The following is a 21,428-nucleotide window of genomic DNA, read 5'->3' as shown; positions in this document are numbered from 1 at the left end:
CAGCTTTGCTGCTTTTCAGCATCTCAGCTGCCCTTCTGCTCTGTGACAGCTCTCCAGGTTTCTTGCCTTCGCCAGGCTGCAACGTGCCCGCTAGTACCAAGAACTGGGCAGGAGTGGGCAGAGAGCACGGCCATCTGCCAGCAGGTTGCAGCTTGCCCAGGAAAATGCAGTGTCCTTGGAATGTGCAGCAAATCTCATTTCCTGGCAAGGTCGGGCTAAGTGAGCAGTGCTGGTACACTTTCTCCTTGAGAACTGGAGCGGAAAAGCTTTTCGCTAAGATGTAGGCGACTAGAGAGGCAGAATACGCAGCTCCGCAGCTGGCCGAAAGCAAGTGCCGCTTCCCGGCGTCTTTCGGCAAAAGCGGCGCTTCGGAGCGCATCGCTGCCGCTCCAGTGATCTGTGCGCGAAGTAACGGCTTCTTCGCCTCCGGCAGCCGGAGATCGCGGTAGCTTGCAAGAGGCGAAGAACGAAGCCGCGAAGAAGCCGGCTTGTGTGCGAAACTCGCAGACAGCTGCAGGACGGTGGCTGCCGCTCTCCTGCCTCTTGAATTCACTCTTGGCATGCCAATGGGAGGTGTTCCAGGACAACTTTCCTGGGTTTTGACATAGTCGTCATGCATCCCTCCTTGGAAATTCTTGTTGCTCCCCAGAGGCTCCGAGATGCAGAGAACACGGTGGCAGCTGCTGAAAAGAAGGGCAACTGTGAGTTGGTCAAGAAGCAAGAACACAGGCAGCTGCCTGTGCTTGGCGAGGAGCAGCTGCTGGATTCTTGCAATTGCCTTCAGTGCGCACAGAAGCCCGCTGCTCTGCTGCTTGGTTTTTCGCCTTCAGTCAATTACACACTGCTGAAGTTGAGGCAGGCAGTTCAGCTTTGCTGCTTTTCAGCATCTCAGCTGCTTTCTGCTCTTTGACAGCTCTCGAGGTGAAATAGAGATTTTTAGCGTTGGTTTAACAAAATGAATGAAGCATTTCTAGTTTAGCTTGTAGAGTTATGTGTTGAATTTTCAACCTTTTGCTTAAGAAACCTCTGCCTAATAGAAAGGGCAAAGGAAAATGCAAATTTCTGAAGCTTCTTGCATAAAGAACAATACCAGAAGAAGGAAAGAACCCAGATAAAGAAGCTCCTCTGTCTCCAAGCCTATCAAGACTGACAGACGTACTCAGAGAAGCACCAAAGGACCAAAAGCGCACGCGCAGAGAGGAAAAGTTCAAAAGTTCAATCATGAGGAAGACCACAATTTTCAGCCTCAGGACCACCAAGAGACCCCCGTACGACCACCACAGCAAACCACGCATGCCCAGAAGGGCGTGGACTTACTTAGCATGAGAAGCGAGGACAGGCGGGGCCAGGGGTTGAATATGCATGAAAAAGTTGTGCAATGTTTTGCATATGGAACGTCTTTAAGAATAAAAGTGTGGGTCAGACTGAGGCTCGGGGCACAAGTTTTGGAGAGCTATCTCACTTGTGCCGGGCGCTGACATACATACCCACTTCATAACTACCCCAGGTTATGGAGTCTATTGATTTCTTCCGCGTATCGTTTCAGTTGGCGACCACGAAGGGACTGCTCTGCTCACCCGCAGGTCCGGTTGGGAGCAGACACCCTCAGGCGCCACAGGGCTTTTCCCTGGAGGGACTCTGCGCCTCGGCTGTACACTGCGGGGAGCAGACCACGGCCCGTCGACTAGCGGATGAAAGCGGTATGTGTTAATTTATTTTCTTACGGTTGGCACTGATAAGTCGCAAAAAGATGTTTTTGCGCGCAGGTTTGCCTAGGGGCTTGCAAGCAGACCGCCATCGGGGGAGAGGCCGGCGGCGGGAGGACCTCCCCAGCTGATAGCGCGGCTCGGGGAGGGCGAAATCGCGATTTCAGTGTGTGGTGTGTGTCCCGATTGCAGTGTAGTGTGTCTGTTACGTCCGGACGTGCGTGCTTGTGCGTGTGTGTGTATGTGTGAGTGGAACGGTGAAGCGCGGTGCGGCCTTGCTAAGATACAGAGAGGCGGCGCGGTGGTGCTAGAGAGCGCATGCGCAGGGCAGCTCTCAGCCCACACTACCTGATCGTGCGGGTAGTGCGCGCTCTACCCGATAGAGCGGGTGGTGCGCATGCGTGGCACGGGCTGTCTCTGGCGAGCTGGGGGAGTGCGGCGCGGGGCTTAAGTCGGGGCTTGCAAAGGTGCTTTAGGCGCGGCCCAGCTGATAGCGCAGCGGGCGCGCGGGCACAAGCCGCGGTTTGAGGAGCTGCTTTGAACGCCGCTAGCTGATAGCGCAGCTAGTGGGAGCGTGGTACAAGCTAGGAGTTACAAGCACCGCTTACAAGCATCGCTAGTTGGTAAAAAGCTTGCAAAAGTAGCCGGCGAGCCCGGCTGGGCTAAGAGTTAAGTGTTTGTTATACAATAGCACTGCCCTTCAGTGTTAAAAGCTGTCACTGGTGCAGGAGGAGGGGTTGGGGAAGGCAGTCTAGGGTTGCCATGGGAAACAGCAGTTGTATGAGTTCTCCACCCCCTTTTGGAAGAGAATTGTACCCTCCCCCTGTCCTGTCAGTTGTTGTTCAAGTCTGCCCCTTAGCCTAGAATCTTCTCTGTTCCACGTTTTCCCTTTGGTTCTTCCACCAAGAACACTCCTTTCCCTTTTCCCCACTGGTTAATGTTATATTTCCCCTCCCTTTAGCCTTCTCCCGATTGTACCCTCGAATGCTAAACCCTCCTACCCCTACGCAGTAAAAGAATCCTCAGCCCGCCCTTCGGGGCTCTCGGAATCTGCCTCCCTTCTGCTTCGTTGTCTCCCTGTTTGCCCCTTCTGCGACCCTTCAATCAACGAGCAGGATTTCAGCAGCCCGAGTGTCCCTCCCGTTCTTCTGGTGGACCCTCAGATGTACCAGCTATCCGAGCTTCGTGCCGAGTGGCTAAAAGCCCCCACGGCTCGGCAACTGGGAGATCCTTTGCATTACAGGGCGAATAAAGGGGGGATGAATGTGTGTGAATGAGAGGCTGTAAGAGCCCGTCTGAAGCCCCTCATTTTCCATTCTGCCTTCCGATTGCCACAAGAAAGAATCCCTTCCCCCACTGTAGTTCCGGCTTAGAACAGGACACAGCACAGGTGGGACCACTGAACCGTCATGCTGGCTGTTCCCAACAAGGCCTGGTAAGAACTTGGCAAGGAGTTGGCAAGGACTTGGCAAAGACCTGACATGGAGCCAGCACGGGACAGCCTGATGCGCAGCCTGCTTCTAATCTCCGTTCTTAAGCCAAATGAACTTTTGGGGTGACTCTCGCGGTCCTTCATTGAAGACCCCTCATCTGCCTCGTTACCACTGTGACAAAGAAAGAATGAGAACCCTCCTCCCAAGGACTGAGACTGAGACCCCTGCTATAGGGAGGAGGGGAAATTGGTGCTCTGACCACTAATGACATGACCTGTTTCCCTTCAGTGATTCAAATGGACTTATTCTTCATTGGATTCGTCTTGCTTTGGTGGTTTCTGTGGACTCACCCGTTCCCTCGGGGCGATTACAATGGACTTTCATTATTACACTTGTTCCCCCCCTCTCTCCTCTGTGGACTATAACTGGAGCCCCGAGTCGACCAGAACTTCGAAGACTCCCCCGACACGACAGACGGATCCCCATCGTCCGGAGCACTGAGGATCTCGCCTGTGTTGGTAGCTATTCCCATATCCCTCTTCTCTCTCTAACCTTTTATCTCCTTTCAGATCCCCACTATCGCGTTTACTGTTTTGGCCCCTACTAAAGGTGCATTTGTTGTGATTAACTGATAGTCCCTTGTTGTTTGCCTTTGTTGCACTTTTGGGATCGGTGAAAAGAACCATCACGACACCCCGCCATAAGCGGATCGTGACAGAGGCGGGCTGGTTACCCCAGACCTGCTAAGCGAGAGCGACAGTCTCCCATGCTGCGTTTCCGTCTTTTTCGCGAGAAAAGCGGCCAGTAAAGAGACGAAGCGAGTAATAAAAAGAGTGAGAGAACCCCCCCTGGGACTGGGTCTCAGAGAAAGAGTGGGACCCCTTAGTGGGGGGGGGGGGGGGGGGAGTAAAAGGTAATTAATTAGAAAAAAAAATGAATTAAAAGGTAAAAAGAGGGTTTTCTTGGCATAATCTATTGGGGAAAAATAAAAGGTAAAATGTGTAGGAGGGGCCCCTAAAAATTCTGCTGGATTGAGGGATAAGAATGCCCAAGAACATCCAAGATCAAACCTGCTGGATTGAGGGATTAATATTCCAAGAGCATCCAGGGTTGATTCAAACCTGCTGGATTGAGGGATTAATGTTCCAAGAGCATCCAGGGTTAAGTCAAACCTGCTGGGTTGAGGGATTAACATTGCAAGAGCACCCAGAATTAAGTTTGCTGGGTTGTTGAGAGCAGCCAAGATTGAGTAAAAATTTTGCCAGTTTGAAGAGAAGTCTGACAGGATCTAGAGTTGGGAACCACACAGCTAGATTGAGGGGTATCCAAGAACACTGGGACTAGCCAGGGACACCTAAAAGTGTAATAGGTGTGTTGAAAAAGAAAAGGTACCTTGTTGTGGTTGTTTTGTTATGTGTAAGAGTAAGTAAAATAAAGTTAAGTGAATGTAGACGAAGGAAAGTATATGTATGCATCCTGCCCTGTTAAGCAGCCTCACTGTGCTTCCCTGCTGTCACCAACAAACACAAGTTACGAACCCTCAGAACTAAAAAGTTCAATCAAATATTGCTTCCATTGATGACCATGATATTGTCTATAATACCTTGTTCCAACTTATGTTATGTAAGTGTTAATACCCCTATCCTACCAGTTGGTAAACCTGATGGGTCATACCGGTTAGTACAGGATCTGCGGGCCATAAACAAGGTCACTGAGGATCTGTATCCTGTGGTGGCCAATCCCTACACGTTATTAACTTGCTTAACAGCCGAGCTAACTTGGTTTACCGTTTTAGATTGAAAAGATGCCTTCTTTTGCCTTCCTATCCACGAAGCCAGAAAATTTTTGCATTTGAATGGGAAAATCCTAAGAGCGGGCCAAGAACTCAACTGACATGGACCAGACTCCCACAAGGATTCAAAAACTCACCCACTTTGTTTGGAGAACAACTTGCAAAAGAATTAGAGACCTGAGAAGCCCCTCCAGAGGAAGGGAAGTTGCTAGAGTACGTAGATGACATCCTGATAGCCACACGGACAAGGGAAGCATGCACGGCCTGGACGATAAGCCTCTTGAACTTTTTGGGGCTCCAAGGGTACCGAGTATCAAAGAAAAAAGCCCAAGTAGTAAAACAGAAAGTAACTTATCTGGGCTACGAAGTCAGTGCTAGACAACGTACCTTGGGCCAAAGCCGGAAGGAGGCAATATGCCAGAGCCCAAAACCTCAGACTGTAAAGGAACTACGAACTTTCCTGAGGATGACAGGGTGGTGCAGGTTATGGATCTATAACTATGGACTGTTTGTTAAGCCCTTCTATGAACTGATTGCAACTGAAAGCAGGAACATCCAAGAGACAAAGGAAGCTACGCAAGCTTTCAACCAGCTGAAAAAAGCCCTCATGTCAGCTCCAGCCCTGAGATTGCCGGACGTGAGTAAGCCTTTCCTTTTATTCTCCCATGAGAAGCAAGGAATCGCCTTAGGAATACTAGCACAGGACCTGGGCCCATATCGGAGAGCAGTGGCTTACTTCTCTAAGCAATTGGATACAGCAGCTAAAGGGTGGCCTGGGTGCCTCAGAGCTGTTGCAGCAGTCGTACTGAACATCCAAGAGGCACACAAATTCACCCTAGGCCAGAAAAGAACTGTGCTAGTGTCTCACACAGTGTCTGCAGTGCTAGAGGTAAAAGGTGGGCATTGGCTTTCCCCACAACGGCTCCTGAGATACCAAGCTATCATAGCGGAGCAAGATGATGTAGAGATAGTAGTGGCTAACATTGTCAATCCAGCCTCCTTCCTCAGTAGAAACCAAGGGGAACCAGTGGAACATGACTGCCTGGAGACCATTGAAGCCACCTACTCCAGCTGCCCTGACTTGAAGGACACCCCTCTGGAGAATGCAGAAGTCTCGTTTACTGATGGAAGCAGTTATATCATCAGTGGAAAACGGCACGCCGGGTAGGCAGTTCCAACGTGCAAGGAAGTAATATCATCTGGGCCCCTGCCAACAAATACCTCTGCACAGAAGGCCGAGATAATTGCTCTAACTCGGGCCCTAGAATTGGCAAGAGGGAAAGAAATAAACATATACACGGACTCGAAGTATGCATTTGGAGTAGTGCATGCTCACAGAGCCATTTAGAAAGAGAGAGGACTGCTGAACTCTCAAGGGAAAAATATTAAAGATGCATCAGAAGTACTGCGACTTCTAGAAGCAGTCCAGTTGCCAGAGAAAGTAGCGATCATGCACATTAAGGCACATCAGAAGATCAACTCAGAATTGGAAGAAGGAAACGAGCTGGCAGATAGGGAAGCAAAAGAAGCAGCAAGACGGGCAAATTTCCCCTAAAGGTAAGCCAAGATACAACAAACTAGAAAAAAAATTAATCTATGAGCAAAAAGGAGACTATAACCAAGAGGGATGGGCCACCATAGAAGGAAAATTACTTCTACCCTCCTATTTCTGATGGTCCCTAATAAAGGAAGAACACCAGAAAACCATTGGGGTATTGATGCTCTAGCATAACTAGACATTTACAACTCGACAATGTGACCTTTGCCTCCAGACCAACCCCAAAAATACTCCCAAACCAAAGCTTAGCCAGATTAGGAAGGGTCATGGGCCGGAGCAGCAATGGCAGATAGATTGTACAGAATTGCCAAGAAAAGGGGGGTATAAGTTTTTACTGGTGCTAACAGATACCTTTTCAGGATGGCCAGAAGCATTCCCCACCAGGACTTCTAAAGCTCAAGAAGTAACTAAGGTATTGGTACAAGAAAACATACCACGCTTTAGAGTCCTGGCCACAATCTCCTCAAATAGAGGACCACATTTTATCGTAAAATTAGTGCAACAAGTTAGCCAATACTTGAACATAGACTGAGAACTTCACACCCCATATAACCCACAATCAAGTGGTCAGGTAAAAAAAATGAACCATTTGATCAAACAACAAATTGTACAATTGGGACAAGAAGCTAATTTGTCATGGACTCAATCCCTCCCATTAGCACTACTGCAGATCCGAACCAAACCCAAGACTAAAGAAAAGCTAAACCACTTTGAATTGCTTTATGAAAAACCATATGGGGTGCGAAAGAGAATGTCTACCCAAGACATGTCACTAACCTCCTGTATGTTAAGTCTCTTAACTTGGTGTATCCAGCACCAATCACTAGCTAATAAACACAAGTCATAACTAGTGAAATACGCTGTTTAGAACACTTTATGTCACCCAATTACAATTCTATTAATTTTAGTTACTGTAAGTTTAATGATGTCTACTTTAACACTCATGTAGAATTCGAGGATGTTAAAACACATGGCCAGTCTGACATCACTCTCTAGAACTCCTAGAATCTTACTGAAAGAGGACGGTCATGATAGTAGATCAGAATTTAAATCAAGACCCCTGTAGTAAAAGAATTTACTCTATTTTAAGAAAAGGGGGGACTGAAGCAGAGATTTTTAGAGTTAGGTTAACAAAATGAATGAAGCATTTCTAATTTAGCTTGTAGAGTTATGTGTTGAATTTTCAACCTTTTACTTAAGAAACCTCTGCCTAGTACAAAGGGCATAGGAAAATGCAAATTTCTGAAGCTTCTTGCATAAAGAACAATACCAGAAGAAGGAAAGAACCCAGATAAAGAAGCTCCTCTGTCTCCAAGCCTATCAAGACTGACAGACGTACTCAGATAAGCACCAAAGGACCAAAAGCGCACGCGCAGAGAGGAAAAGTTCAAAAGTTCAATCATGAGGAAGACCACAATCGTCAGCCTCAGGACCACCAAGAGACCCCCGTACGACCACCACAGCAAACCACGCATGCCCAGAAGGACGTGGACTTACTTAGCATGAGAAGCGAGGACAGGCGGGGCCAGGGGTTGAATATGCATGAAAAAGTTGTGCAATGTTTTGCATATGGAACGACTTTAAGAATAAAAGTGTGGGTCAGACTGAGGCTCGGGGCACAAGTTTTGGAGAGCTATCTCACTTGTGCCGGGCGCTGACATACATACCCACTTCATAACTACCCCAGGTTATGGAGTCTATTGATTTATTCCGCGTATCGTTTCAGAGGTTTCTTCCCTTCGCCAGGCTGCAACGTGCCCGCTACTACCCAGAGCTGGGCAGGAGTGGGCAGAGAGCACGGCCATCTGCCAGCAGGTTGCAGCTTGCCCAGGAAAATGAAGTGTCCTTGGAATGTGCAGCAAATCTTATTTCCTGGCAAGGTCGGGCTAAGTGAGCAGTGCTGGTACACTTTCTCCTTGAGAACTGGAGCGGAAAAGCTTTTCGCTAAGATGTAGGCGACTAGAGAGGCAGAATACGCAGCTCCGCAGCTGGCCGAAAGCAAGTGCCGCTTCCCGGCGTCTTTCGGCAAAAGCGGCGCTTCGGAGCGCACCGCTGCCGCTCCAGTCATCTGTGCGCGAAGTAGCGGCTTCTTCGCCTCCGGCAGCCGGAGATCGCGGTAGCTTACAAGAGGCGAAGAACGAAGCCGCGAAGAAGCCGGCTTGTGTGCGAAGCTCGCACACAGCCGCAGGACGGTGGCTGCCGCTCTCCTGCCTCTTGAATTCACTTCTGGCATGCCAATGGGAGGTGTTCCAGGACAACTTTCCTGGGTTTTCACATAGTCGTCATGCATCCCTCCTTGGAAATTCTTTTTGCTCCCCAGAGGCTCCGAGATGCAGAGAACACGGTGGCAGCTGCTGAAAAGAAGGGCAACTGTGAGTTGGTCAAGAAGCAAGAACATAGGCAGCTGCCTGTGCTTGGCAAGGAGCAGCTGCTGGATTCTTGCAATTGCCTTCAGTGCGCACAGAAGCCCGCTGCTCTGCTGCTTGGTTTTTCGCCTTCAGTCAATTACACACTGCTGAAGTTGAGGCAGGCAGTTCAGCTTTGCTGCTTTTCAGCATCTCAGCTGCCTTTCTGCTCTGTGACAGCTCTCCAGGTTTCTTGCCTTCGCCAGGCTGCAACGTGCCCGCTAGTAGCAAGAACTGGGCAGGAGTGGGCAGAGAGCACGGCCATCTGCCAGCAGGTTGCAGCTTGCCCAGGAAAATGCAGTCTCCTCGGAATGTGCAGCATATCATATTTCCTGGCAAGGTCGGGCTAAGTGAGCAGTGCTGGTACACTTTCTCCTTGAGAACTGGAGCGGAAAAGCTTTTCGCTAAGATGTAGGCGACTAGAGAGGCAGAATACGCAGCTCCGCAGCTGGCCGAAAGCAAGTGCCGCTTGCCGGCGTCTTTCGGCAAAAGCGGCGCTTCGGAGCGCATCGCTGCCGCTCCAGTGATCTGTGCGCGAAGTAGCGGCTTCTTCGCCTCCGGCAGCCGGAGATCGCGGTAGCTTGCAAGAGGCGAAGAACGAAGCCGCGAAGAAGCCGGCTTGTGTGCGAAACTCGCAGACAGCTGCAGGACGGTGGCTGCCGCTCTCCTGCCTCTTGAATTCACTTCTGGTATGCCAATGGGAGGTGTTCCAGGACAACCTTCCTGAGTTTTTATTTTAGTTTTCATGCATCCCTCCTTGGAAATTCTTGTTGCTCCCCAGAGGCTCCGAGATGCAGAGAACACGGTGGCAGCTGCTGAAAAGAAGGGCAACTGTGAGTTGGTCAAGAAGCAAGAACACAGGCAGCTGCCTGTGCTTGGCGAGGAGCAGCTGCTGGATTCTTGCAATTGCCTTCAGTGCGCACAGAAGCCCGCTGCTCTGCTGCTTGGTTTTTCGCCTTCAGTCAATTACACACTGCTGAAGTTGAGGCAGGCAGTTCAGCTTTGCTGCTTTTCAGCATCTCAGCTGCCTTTCTGCTCTGTGACAGCTCTCCAGGTTTCTTGCCTTCGCCAGGCTGCAACGTGCCCGCTAGTAGCAAGAACTGGGCAGGAGTGGGCAGAGAGCACGGCCATCTGCCAGCAGGTTGCAGCTTGCCCAGGAAAATGAAGTGTCCTTGGAATGTGCAGCAAATCTCATTTCCTGGCAAGGTCGGGCTAAGTGAGCAGTGCTGGTACACTTTGTCCTTGAGAACTGGAGCGGAAAAGCTTTTCGCTAAGATGTAGGCGACTAGAGAGGCAGAATACGCAGCTCCGCAGCTGGCCGAAAGCAAGTGCCGCTTGCCGGCGTCTTTCGGCAAAAGCGGCGCTTCGGAGCGCATCGCTGCCGCTCCAGTGATCTGTGCGCGAAGTAGCGGCTTCTTCGCCTCCGGCAGCCGGAGATCGCGGTAGCTTGCAAGAGGCGAAGAACGAAGCCGCGAAGAAGCCGGCTTGTGTGCGAAACTCGCAGACAGCTGCAGGACAGTGGCTGCCGCTGTCCTGCCTCTTGAATTCACTTCTGGCATGCCAATGGGAGGTGTTCCAGGACAACTTTCCTGGGTTTTGACGTAGTCGTCATGCATCCCCCCTTGGAAATTCTTGTTGCTCCCCAGAGGCTCCGAGATGCAGAGAACACGGTGGCAGCTGCTGAAAAGAAGGGCAACTGTGAGTTGGTCAAGAAGCAAGAACACAGGCAGCTGCCTGTGCTTGGCGAGGAGCAGCTGCTGGATTCTTGCAATTGCCTTCAGTGCGCACAGAAGCCCGCTGCTCTGCTGCTTGGTTTTTCGCCTTCAGTCAATTACACACTGCTGAAGTTGAGGCAGGCTGTTCAGCTTTGCTGCTTTTCAGCATCTCAGCTGCCTTTCTGCTCTGTGACAGCTCCCCAGGTTTCTTGCCTTCGCCAGGCTGCAACGTGCCCGCTAGTAGCAAGAACTGGGCAGGAGTGGGCAGAGAGCACGGCCATCTGCCAGCAGGTTGCAGCTTGCCCAGGAAAATGCAGTCTCCTCGGAATGTGCAGCATATCATATTTCCTGGCAAGGTCGGGCTAAGTGAGCAGTGCTGGTACACTTTCTCCTTGAGAACTGGAGCGGAAAAGCTTTTCGCTAAGATGTAGGCGACTAGAGAGGCAGAATACGCAGCTCCGCAGCTGGCCGAAAGCAAGTGCCGCTTGCCGGCGTCTTTCGGCAAAAGCGGCGCTTCGGAGCGCATCGCTGCCGCTCCAGTGATCTGTGCGCGAAGTAGCGGCTTCTTCGCCTCCGGCAGCCGGAGATCGCGGTAGCTTGCAAGAGGCGAAGAACGAAGCCGCGAAGAAGCCGGCTTGTGTGCGAAACTCGCAGACAGCTGCAGGACGGTGGCTGCCGCTCTCCTGCCTCTTGAATTCACTTCTGGTATGCCAATGGGAGGTGTTCCAGGACAACCTTCCTGAGTTTTTATTTTAGTTTTCATGCATCCCTCCTTGGAAATTCTTGTTGCTCCCCAGAGGCTCCGAGATGCAGAGAACACGGTGGCAGCTGCTGAAAAGAAGGGCAACTGTGAGTTGGTCAAGAAGCAAGAACACAGGCAGCTGCCTGTGCTTGGCGAGGAGCAGCTGCTGGATTCTTGCAATTGCCTTCAGTGCGCACAGAAGCCCGCTGCTCTGCTGCTTGGTTTTTCGCCTTCAGTCAATTACACACTGCTGAAGTTGAGGCAGGCAGTTCAGCTTTGCTGCTTTTCAGCATCTCAGCTGCCTTTCTGCTCTGTGACAGCTCTCCAGGTTTCTTGCCTTCGCCAGGCTGCAACGTGCCCGCTAGTAGCAAGAACTGGGCAGGAGTGGGCAGAGAGCACGGCCATCTGCCAGCAGGTTGCAGCTTGCCCAGGAAAATGAAGTGTCCTTGGAATGTGCAGCAAATCTCATTTCCTGGCAAGGTCGGGCTAAGTGAGCAGTGCTGGTACACTTTGTCCTTGAGAACTGGAGCGGAAAAGCTTTTCGCTAAGATGTAGGCGACTAGAGAGGCAGAATACGCAGCTCCGCAGCTGGCCGAAAGCAAGTGCCGCTTGCCGGCGTCTTTCGGCAAAAGCGGCGCTTCGGAGCGCATCGCTGCCGCTCCAGTGATCTGTGCGCGAAGTAGCGGCTTCTTCGCCTCCGGCAGCCGGAGATCGCGGTAGCTTGCAAGAGGCGAAGAACGAAGCCGCGAAGAAGCCGGCTTGTGTGCGAAACTCGCAGACAGCTGCAGGACAGTGGCTGCCGCTGTCCTGCCTCTTGAATTCACTTCTGGCATGCCAATGGGAGGTGTTCCAGGACAACTTTCCTGGGTTTTGACGTAGTCGTCATGCATCCCCCCTTGGAAATTCTTGTTGCTCCCCAGAGGCTCCGAGATGCAGAGAACACGGTGGCAGCTGCTGAAAAGAAGGGCAACTGTGAGTTGGTCAAGAAGCAAGAACACAGGCAGCTGCCTGTGCTTGGCGAGGAGCAGCTGCTGGATTCTTGCAATTGCCTTCAGTGCGCACAGAAGCCCGCTGCTCTGCTGCTTGGTTTTTCGCCTTCAGTCAATTACACACTGCTGAAGTTGAGGCAGGCTGTTCAGCTTTGCTGCTTTTCAGCATCTCAGCTGCCTTTCTGCTCTGTGACAGCTCTCCAGGTTTCTTGCCTTCGCCAGGCTGCAACGTGCCCGCTAGTAGCAAGAACTGGGCAGGAGTGGATAGAGAGCACGGCCATCTGCCAGCAGGTTGCAGCTTGCCCAGGAAAATGAAGTGTCCTTGGAATGTGCAGCAAATCTCATTTCCTGGCAAGGTCGGGCTAAGTGAGCAGTGCTGGTACACTTTCTCCTTGAGAACTGGAGCGGAAAAGCTTTTCGCTAAGATGTAGGCGACTAGAGAGGCAGAATACGCAGCTCCGCAGCTGGCCGAAAGCAAGTGCCGCTTGCCGGCGTCTTTCGGCAAAAGCGGCGCTTCGGAGCGCACCGCTGCCGCTCCAGTGATCTGTGCGCGAAGTAACGGCTTCTTCGCCTCTGGCAGCCGGAGATCGCGGTAGCTTGCAAGAGGCGAAGAACGAAGCCGCGAAGAAGCCGGCTTGTGTGCGAAACTCGCAGACAGCTGCAGGACGGTGGCTGCCGCTCTCCTGCCTCTTGAATTCACTCTTGGCATGCCAATGGGAGGTGTTCCAGGACAACTTTCCTGGGTTTTGACATAGTCGTCATGCATCCCTCCTTGGAAATTCTTGTTGCTCCCCAGAGGCTCCGAGATGCAGAGAACACGGTGGCAGCTGCTGAAAAGAAGGGCAACTGTGAGTTGGTCAAGAAGCAAGAACACAGGCAGCTGCCTGTGCTTGGCGAGGAGCAGCTGCTGGATTCTTGCAATTGCCTTCAGTGCGCACAGAAGCCCGCTGCTCTGCTGCTTGGTTTTTCGCCTTCAGTCAATTACACACTGCTGAAGTTGAGGCAGGCAGTTCAGCTTTGCTGCTTTTCAGCATCTCAGCTGCCTTTCTGCTCTGTGACAGCTCTCCAGGTTTCTTGCCTTCGCCAGGCTGCAACGTGCCCGCTAGTAGCAAGAACTGGGCAGGAGTGGGCAGAGAGCACGGCCATCTGCCAGCAGGTTGCAGCTTGCCCAGGAAAATGCAGTGTCCTTGGAATGTGCAGCAAATCTCATTTCCTGGCAAGGTCGGGCTAAGTGAGCAGTGCTGGTACACTTTCTCCTTGAGAACTGGAGCGGAAAAGCTTTTCGCTAAGATGTAGGCGACTAGAGAGGCAGAATACGCAGCTCCGCAGCTGGCCGAAAGCAAGTGCCGCTTCCCGGCGTCTTTCGGCAAAAGCGGCTCTCCGGAGCGCATCGCTGCCGCTCCAGTGATCTGTGCGCGAAGTAGCGGCTTCTTCGCCTCCGGCAGCCGGAGATCGCGGTAGCTTGCAAGAGGCGAAGAACGAAGCCGCGAAGAAGCCGGCTTGTGTGCGAAACTCGCAGACAGCCGCAGGACGGTGGCTGCCGCTCTCCTGCCTGTTGAATTCACTCTTGGCATGCCAATGGGAGGTGTTCCAGGACAACCTTCCTGAATTTTATTTTAGTTTTCATGCATCCCTCCTTGGAAATTCTTGTTGCTCCCCAGAGGCTCCGAGATGCAGAGAACACGGTGGCAGCTGCTGAAAAGAAGGGCAACTGTGAGTTGGTCAAGAAGCAAGAACACAGGCAGCTGCCTGTGCTTGGCGAGGAGCAGCTGCTGGATTCTTGCAATTGCCTTCAGTGCGCACAGAAGCCCGCTGCTCTGCTGCTTGGTTTTTCGCCTTCAGTCAATTACACACTGCTGAAGTTGAGGCAGGCAGTTCAGCTTTGCTGCTTTTCAGCATCTCAGCTGCCTTTCTGCTCTGTGACAGCTCTCCAGGTTTCTTGCCTTCGCCAGGCTGCAACGTGCCCGCTAGTAGCAAGAACTGGGCAGGAGTGGGCAGAGAGCACGGCCATCTGCCAGCAGGTTGCAGCTTGCCCAGGAAAATGCAGTCTCCTCGGAATGTGCAGCATATCATATTTCCTGGCAAGGTCGGGCTAAGTGAGCAGTGCTGGTACACTTTCTCCTTGAGAACTGGAGCGGAAAAGCTTTTCGCTAAGATGTAGGCGACTAGAGAGGCAGAATACGCAGCTCCGCAGCTGGCCGAAAGCAAGTGCCGCTTCCCGGCGTCTTTCGGCAAAAGCGGCCCTTCGGAGCGCATCGCTGCCGCTCCAGTGATCTGTGCGCGAAGTAGCCGCTTCTTCGCCTCCGGCAGCCGGAGATCGCGCTAGCTTGCAAGAGGCGAAGAACGAAGCCGCGAAGAAGCCGGCTTGTGTGCGAAACTCGCAGACAGCTGCAGGACGGTGGCTGCTGCTCTCCTGCCTCTTGAATTCACTTCTGGTATGCCAATGGGAGGTGTTCCAGGACAACCTTCCTGAGTTTTTATTTTAGTTTTCATGCATCCCTCCTTGGAAATTCTTGTTGCTCCCCAGAGGCTCCGAGATGCAGAGAACACGGTGGCAGCTGCTGAAAAGAAGGGCAACTGTGAGTTGGTCAAGAAGCAAGAACACAGGCAGCTGCCTGTGCTTGGCGAGGAGCAGCTGCTGGATTCTTGCAATTGCCTTCAGTGCGCACAGAAGCCCGCTGCTCTGCTGCTTGGTTTTTCGCCTTCAGTCAATTACACACTGCTGAAGTTGAGGCAGGCAGTTCAGCTTTGCTGCTTTTCAGCATCTCAGCTGCCTTTCTGCTCTGTGACAGCTCTCCAGGTTTCTTGCCTTCGCCAGGCTGCAACGTGCCCGCTAGTAGCAAGAACTGGGCAGGAGTGGGCAGAGAGCACGGCCATCTGCCAGCAGGTTGCAGCTTGCCCAGGAAAATGAAGTGTCCTTGGAATGTGCAGCAAATCTCATTTCCTGGCAAGGTCGGGCTAAGTGAGCAGTGCTGGTACACTTTCTCCTTGAGAACTGGAGCGGAAAAGCTTTTCGCTAAGATGTAGGCGACTAGAGAGGCAGAATACGCAGCTCCGCAGCTGGCCGAAAGCAAGTGCCGCTTGCCGGCGTCTTTCGGCAAAAGCGGCGCTTCGGAGCGCATCGCTGCCGCTCCAGTGATCTGTGCGCGAAGTAGCGGCTTCTTCGCCTCCGGCAGCCGGAGATCGCGGTAGCTTGCAAGAGGCGAAGAACGAAGCCGCGAAGAAGCCGGCTTGAGTGCGAAACTCGCAGACAGCTGCAGGACAGTGGCTGCCGCTGTCCTGCCTCTTGAATTCACTTCTGGCATGCCAATGGGAGGTGTTCCAGGACAACTTTCCTGGGTTTTGACGTAGTCGTCATGCATCCCCCCTTGGAAATTCTTGTTGCTCCCCAGAGGCTCCGAGATGCAGAGAACACGGTGGCAGCTGCTGAAAAGAAGGGCAACTGTGAGTTGGTCAAGAAGCAAGAACACAGGCAGCTGCCTGTGCTTGGCGAGGAGCAGCTGCTGGATTCTTGCAATTGCCTTCAGTGCGCACAGAAGCCCGCTGCTCTGCTGCTTGGTTTTTCGCCTTCAGTCAATTACACACTGCTGAAGTTGAGGCAGGCAGTTCAGCTTTGCTGCTTTTCAGCATCTCAGCTGCCCTTCTGCTCTGTGACAGCTCTCCAGGTTTCTTGCCTTCGCCAGGCTGCAACGTGCCCGCTAGTAGCAAGAACTGGGCAGGAGTGGGCAGAGAGCACGGCCATCTGCCAGCAGGTTGCAGCTTGCCCAGGAAAATGCAGTGTCCTTGGAATGTGCAGCAAATCTCATTTCCTGGCAAGGTCGGGCTAAGTGAGCAGTGCTGGTACACTTTCTCCTTGAGAACTGGAGCGGAAAAGCTTTTCGCTAAGATGTAGGCGACTAGAGAGGCAGAATACGCAGCTCCGCAGCTGGCCGAAAGCAAGTGCCGCTTCCCGGCGTCTTTCGGCAAAAGCGGCGCTTCGGAGCGCATCGCTGCCGCTCCAGTGATCTGTGCGCGAAGTAACGGCTTCTTCGCCTCCGGCAGCCGGAGATCGCGGTAGCTTGCAAGAGGCGAAGAACGAAGCCGCGAAGAAGCCGGCTTGTGTGCGAAACTCGCAGACAGCTGCAGGACGGTGGCTGCCGCTCTCCTGCCTCTTGAATTCACTCTTGGCATGCCAATGGGAGGTGTTCCAGGACAACTTTCCTGGGTTTTGACATAGTCGTCATGCATCCCTCCTTGGAAATTCTTGTTGCTCCCCAGAGGCTCCGAGATGCAGAGAACACGGTGGCAGCTGCTGAAAAGAAGGGCAACTGTGAGTTGGTCAAGAAGCAAGAACACAGGCAGCTGCCTGTGCTTGGCGAGGAGCAGCTGCTGGATTCTTGCAATTGCCTTCAGTGCGCACAGAAGCCCGCTGCTCTGCTGCTTGGTTTTTCGCCTTCAGTCAATTACACACTGCTGAAGTTGAGGCAGGCAGTTCAGCTTTGCTGCTTTTCAGCATCTCAGCTGCTTTCTGCTCTTTGACAGCTCTCGAGGTGAAATAGAGATTTTTAGCGTTGGTTTAACAAAATGAATGAAGCATTTCTAGTTTAGCTTGTAGAGTTATGTGTTGAATTTTCAACCTTTTGCTTAAGAAACCTCTGCCTAATAGAAAGGGCAAAGGAAAATGCAAATTTCTGAAGCTTCTTGCATAAAGAACAATACCAGAAGAAGGAAAGAACCCAGATAAAGAAGCTCCTCTGTCTCCAAGCCTATCAAGACTGACAGACGTACTCAGAGAAGCACCAAAGGACCAAAAGCGCACGCGCAGAGAGGAAAAGTTCAAAAGTTCAATCATGAGGAAGACCACAATTTTCAGCCTCAGGACCACCAAGAGACCCCCGTACGACCACCACAGCAAACCACGCATGCCCAGAAGGGCGTGGACTTACTTAGCATGAGAAGCGAGGACAGGCGGGGCCAGGGGTTGAATATGCATGAAAAAGTTGTGCAATGTTTTGCATATGGAACGTCTTTAAGAATAAAAGTGTGGGTCAGACTGAGGCTCGGGGCACAAGTTTTGGAGAGCTATCTCACTTGTGCCGGGCGCTGACATACATACCCACTTCATAACTACCCCAGGTTATGGAGTCTATTGATTTCTTCCGCGTATCGTTTCAGTTGGCGACCACGAAGGGACTGCTCTGCTCACCCGCAGGTCCGGTTGGGAGCAGACACCCTCAGGCGCCACAGGGCTTTTCCCCGGAGGGACTCTGCGCCTCGGCTGTACACTGCGGGGAGCAGACCACGGCCCGTCGACTAGCGGATGAAAGCGGTATGTGTTAATTTATTTTCTTACGGTTGGCACTGATAAGTCGCAAAAAGATGTTTTTGCGCGCAGGTTTGCCTAGGGGCTTGCAAGCAGACCGCCATCGGGGGAGAGGCCGGCGGCGGGAGGACCTCCCCAGCTGATAGCGCGGCTCGGGGAGGGCGAAATCGCGATTTCAGTGTGTGGTGTGTGTCCCGATTGCAGTGTAGTGTGTCTGTTACGTCCGGACGTGCGTGCTTGTGCGTGTGTGTGTATGTGTGAGTGGAACGGTGAAGCGCGGTGCGGCCTTGCTAAGATACAGAGAGGCGGCGCGGTGGTGCTAGAGAGCGCATGCGCAGGGCAGCTCTCAGCCCACACTACCTGATCGTGCGGGTAGTGCGCGCTCTACCCGATAGAGCGGGTGGTGCGCATGCGTGGCACGGGCTGTCTCTGGCGAGCTGGGGGAGTGCGGCGCGGGGCTTAAGTCGGGGCTTGCAAAGGTGCTTTAGGCGCGGCCCAGCTGATAGCGCAGCGGGCGCGCGGGCACAAGCCGCGGTTTGAGGAGCTGCTTTGAACGCCGCTAGCTGATAGCGCAGCTAGTGGGAGCGTGGTACAAGCTAGGAGTTACAAGCACCGCTTACAAGCATCGCTAGTTGGTAAAAAGCTTGCAAAAGTAGCCGGCGAGCCCGGCTGGGCTAAGAGTTAAGTGTTTGTTATACAATAGCACTGCCCTTCAGTGTTAAAAGCTGTCACTGGTGCAGGAGGAGGGGTTGGGGAAGGCAGTCTAGGGTTGCCATGGGAAACAGCAGTTGTATGAGTTCTCCACCCCCTTTTGGAAGAGAATTGTACCCTCCCCCTGTCCTGTCAGTTATTGTTCAAGTCTGCCCCTTAGCCTAGAATCTTCTCTGTTCCACGTTTTCCCTTTGGTTCTTCCACCAAGAACACTCCTTTCCCTTTTCCCCACTGGTTAATGTTATATTTCCCCTCCCTTTAGCCTTCTCCCGATTGTACCCTCGAATGCTAAACCCTCCTACCCCTACGCAGTAAAAGAATCCTCAGCCCGCCCTTCGGGGCTCTCGGAATCTGCCTCCCTTCTGCTTCGTTGTCTCCCTGTTTGCCCCTTCTGCGACCCTTCAATCAACGAGCAGGATTTCAGCAGCCCGAGTGTCCCTCCCGTTCTTCTGGTGGACCCTCAGATGTACCAGCTATCCGAGCTTCGTGCCGAGTGGCTAAAAGCCCCCACGGCTCGGCAACTGGGAGATCCTTTGCATTACAGGGCGAATAAAGGGGGGATGAATGTGTGTGAATGAGAGGCTGTAAGAGCCCGTCTGAAGCCCCTCATTTTCCATTCTGCCTTCCGATTGCCACAAGAAAGAATCCCTTCCCCCACTGTAGTTCCGGCTTAGAACAGGACACAGCACAGGTGGGACCACTGAACCGTCATGCTGGCTGTTCCCAACAAGGCCTGGTAAGAACTTGGCAAGGAGTTGGCAAGGACTTGGCAAAGACCTGACATGGAGCCAGCACGGGACAGCCTGATGCGCAGCCTGCTTCTAATCTCCGTTCTTAAGCCAAATGAACTTTTGGGGTGACTCTCGCGGTCCTTCATTGAAGACCCCTCATCTGCCTCGTTACCACTGTGACAAAGAAAGAATGAGAACCCTCCTCCCAAGGACTGAGACTGAGACCCCTGCTATAGGGAGGAGGGGAAATTGGTGCTCTGACCACTAATGACATGACCTGTTTCCCTTCAGTGATTCAAATGGACTTATTCTTCATTGGATTCGTCTTGCTTTGGTGGTTTCTGTGGACTCACCCGTTCCCTCGGGGCGATTACAATGGACTTTCATTATTACACTTGTTCCCCCCCTCTCTCCTCTGTGGATTATAACTGGAGCCCCGAGTCGACCAGAACTTCGAAGACTCCCCCGACACGACAGACGGATCCCCATCGTCCGGAGCACTGAGGATCTCGCCTGTGTTGGTAGCTATTCCCATATCCCTCTTCTCTCTCTAACCTTTTATCTCCTTTCAGATCCCCACTATCGCGTTTACTGTTTTGGCCCCTACTAAAGGTGCATTTGTTGTGATTAACTGATAGTCCCTTGTTGTTTGCCTTTGTTGCACTTTTGGGATCGGTGAAAAGAACCATCACGACACCCCGCCATAAGCGGATCGTGACAGAGGCGGGCTGGTTACCCCAGACCTGCTAAGCGAGAGCGACAGTCTCCCATGCTGCGTTTCCGTCTTTTTCGCGAGAAAAGCGGCCAGTAAAGAGACGAAGCGAGTAATAAAAAGAGTGAGAGAACCCCCCCTGGGACTGGGTCTCAGAGAAAGAGTGGGACCCCTTAGTGGGGGGGGGGGGGGGGGGGGAGTAAAAGGTAATTAATTAGAAAAAAAAAATGAATTAAAAGGTAAAAAGAGGGTTTTCTTGGCATAATCTATTGGGGAAAAATAAAAGGTTAAATGTGTAGGAGGGGCCCCTAAAAATTCTGCTGGATTGAGGGATAAGAATGCCCAAGAACATCCAAGATCAAACCTGCTGGATTGAGGGATTAATATTCCAAGAGCATCCAGGGTTGATTCAAACCTGCTGGATTGAGGGATTAATGTTCCAAGAGCATCCAGGGTTAAGTCAAACCTGCTGGGTTGAGGGATTAACATTGCAAGAGCACCCAGAATTAAGTTTGCTGGGTTGTTGAGAGCAGCCAAGATTGAGTAAAAATTTTGCCAGTTTGAAGAGAAGTCTGACAGGATCTAGAGTTGGGAACCACACAGCTAGATTGAGGGGTATCCAAGAACACTGGGACTAGCCAGGGACACCTAAAAGTGTAATAGGTGTGTTGAAAAAGAAAAGGTACCTTGTTGTTGTGGTTGTTTTGTTATGTGTAAGAGTAAGTAAAATAAAGTTAAGTGAATGTAGACGAAGGAAAGTATATGTATGCATCCTGCCCTGTTAAGCAGCCTCACTGTGCTTCCCTGCTGTCACCAACAAACACAAGTTACGAACCCTCAGAACTAAAAAGTTCAATCAAATATTGCTTCCATTGATGACCATGATATTGTCTATAATACCTTGTTCCAACTTATGTTATGTAAGTGTTAATACCCCTATCCTACCAGTTGGTAAACCTGATGGGTCATACCGGTTAGTACAGGATCTGCGGGCCATAAACAAGGTCACTGAGGATCTGTATCCTGTGGTGGCCAATCCCTACACGTTATTAACTTGCTTAACAGCCGAGCTAACTTGGTTTACCGTTTTAGATTGAAAAGATGCCTTCTTTTGCCTTCCTATCCACGAAGCCAGAAAATTTTTGCATTTGAATGGGAAAATCCTAAGAGCGGGCCAAGAACTCAACTGACATGGACCAGACTCCCACAAGGATTCAAAAACTCACCCACTTTGTTTGGAGAACAACTTGCAAAAGAATTAGAGACCTGAGAAGCCCCTCCAGAGGAAGGGAAGTTGCTAGAGTACGTAGATGACATCCTGATAGCCACACGGACAAGGGAAGCATGCACGGCCTGGACGATAAGCCTCTTGAACTTTTTGGGGCTCCAAGGGTACCGAGTATCAAAGAAAAAAGCCCAAGTAGTAAAACAGAAAGTAACTTATCTGGGCTACGAAGTCAGTGCTAGACAACGTACCTTGGGCCAAAGCCGGAAGGAGGCAATATGCCAGAGCCCAAAACCTCAGACTGTAAAGGAACTACGAACTTTCCTGAGGATGACAGGGTGGTGCAGGTTATGGATCTATAACTATGGACTGTTTGTTAAGCCCTTCTATGAACTGATTGCAACTGA

The sequence above is a fragment of the Vidua macroura genome, chromosome 12, assembly GCF_024509145.1.
Source record: "Vidua macroura isolate BioBank_ID:100142 chromosome 12, ASM2450914v1, whole genome shotgun sequence".
Lineage (NCBI taxonomy): Eukaryota > Metazoa > Chordata > Aves > Passeriformes > Viduidae > Vidua > Vidua macroura.
The sequence above is the reverse complement of the archived record's forward strand: the minus strand, read 5'-3'. Positions refer to the sequence as shown.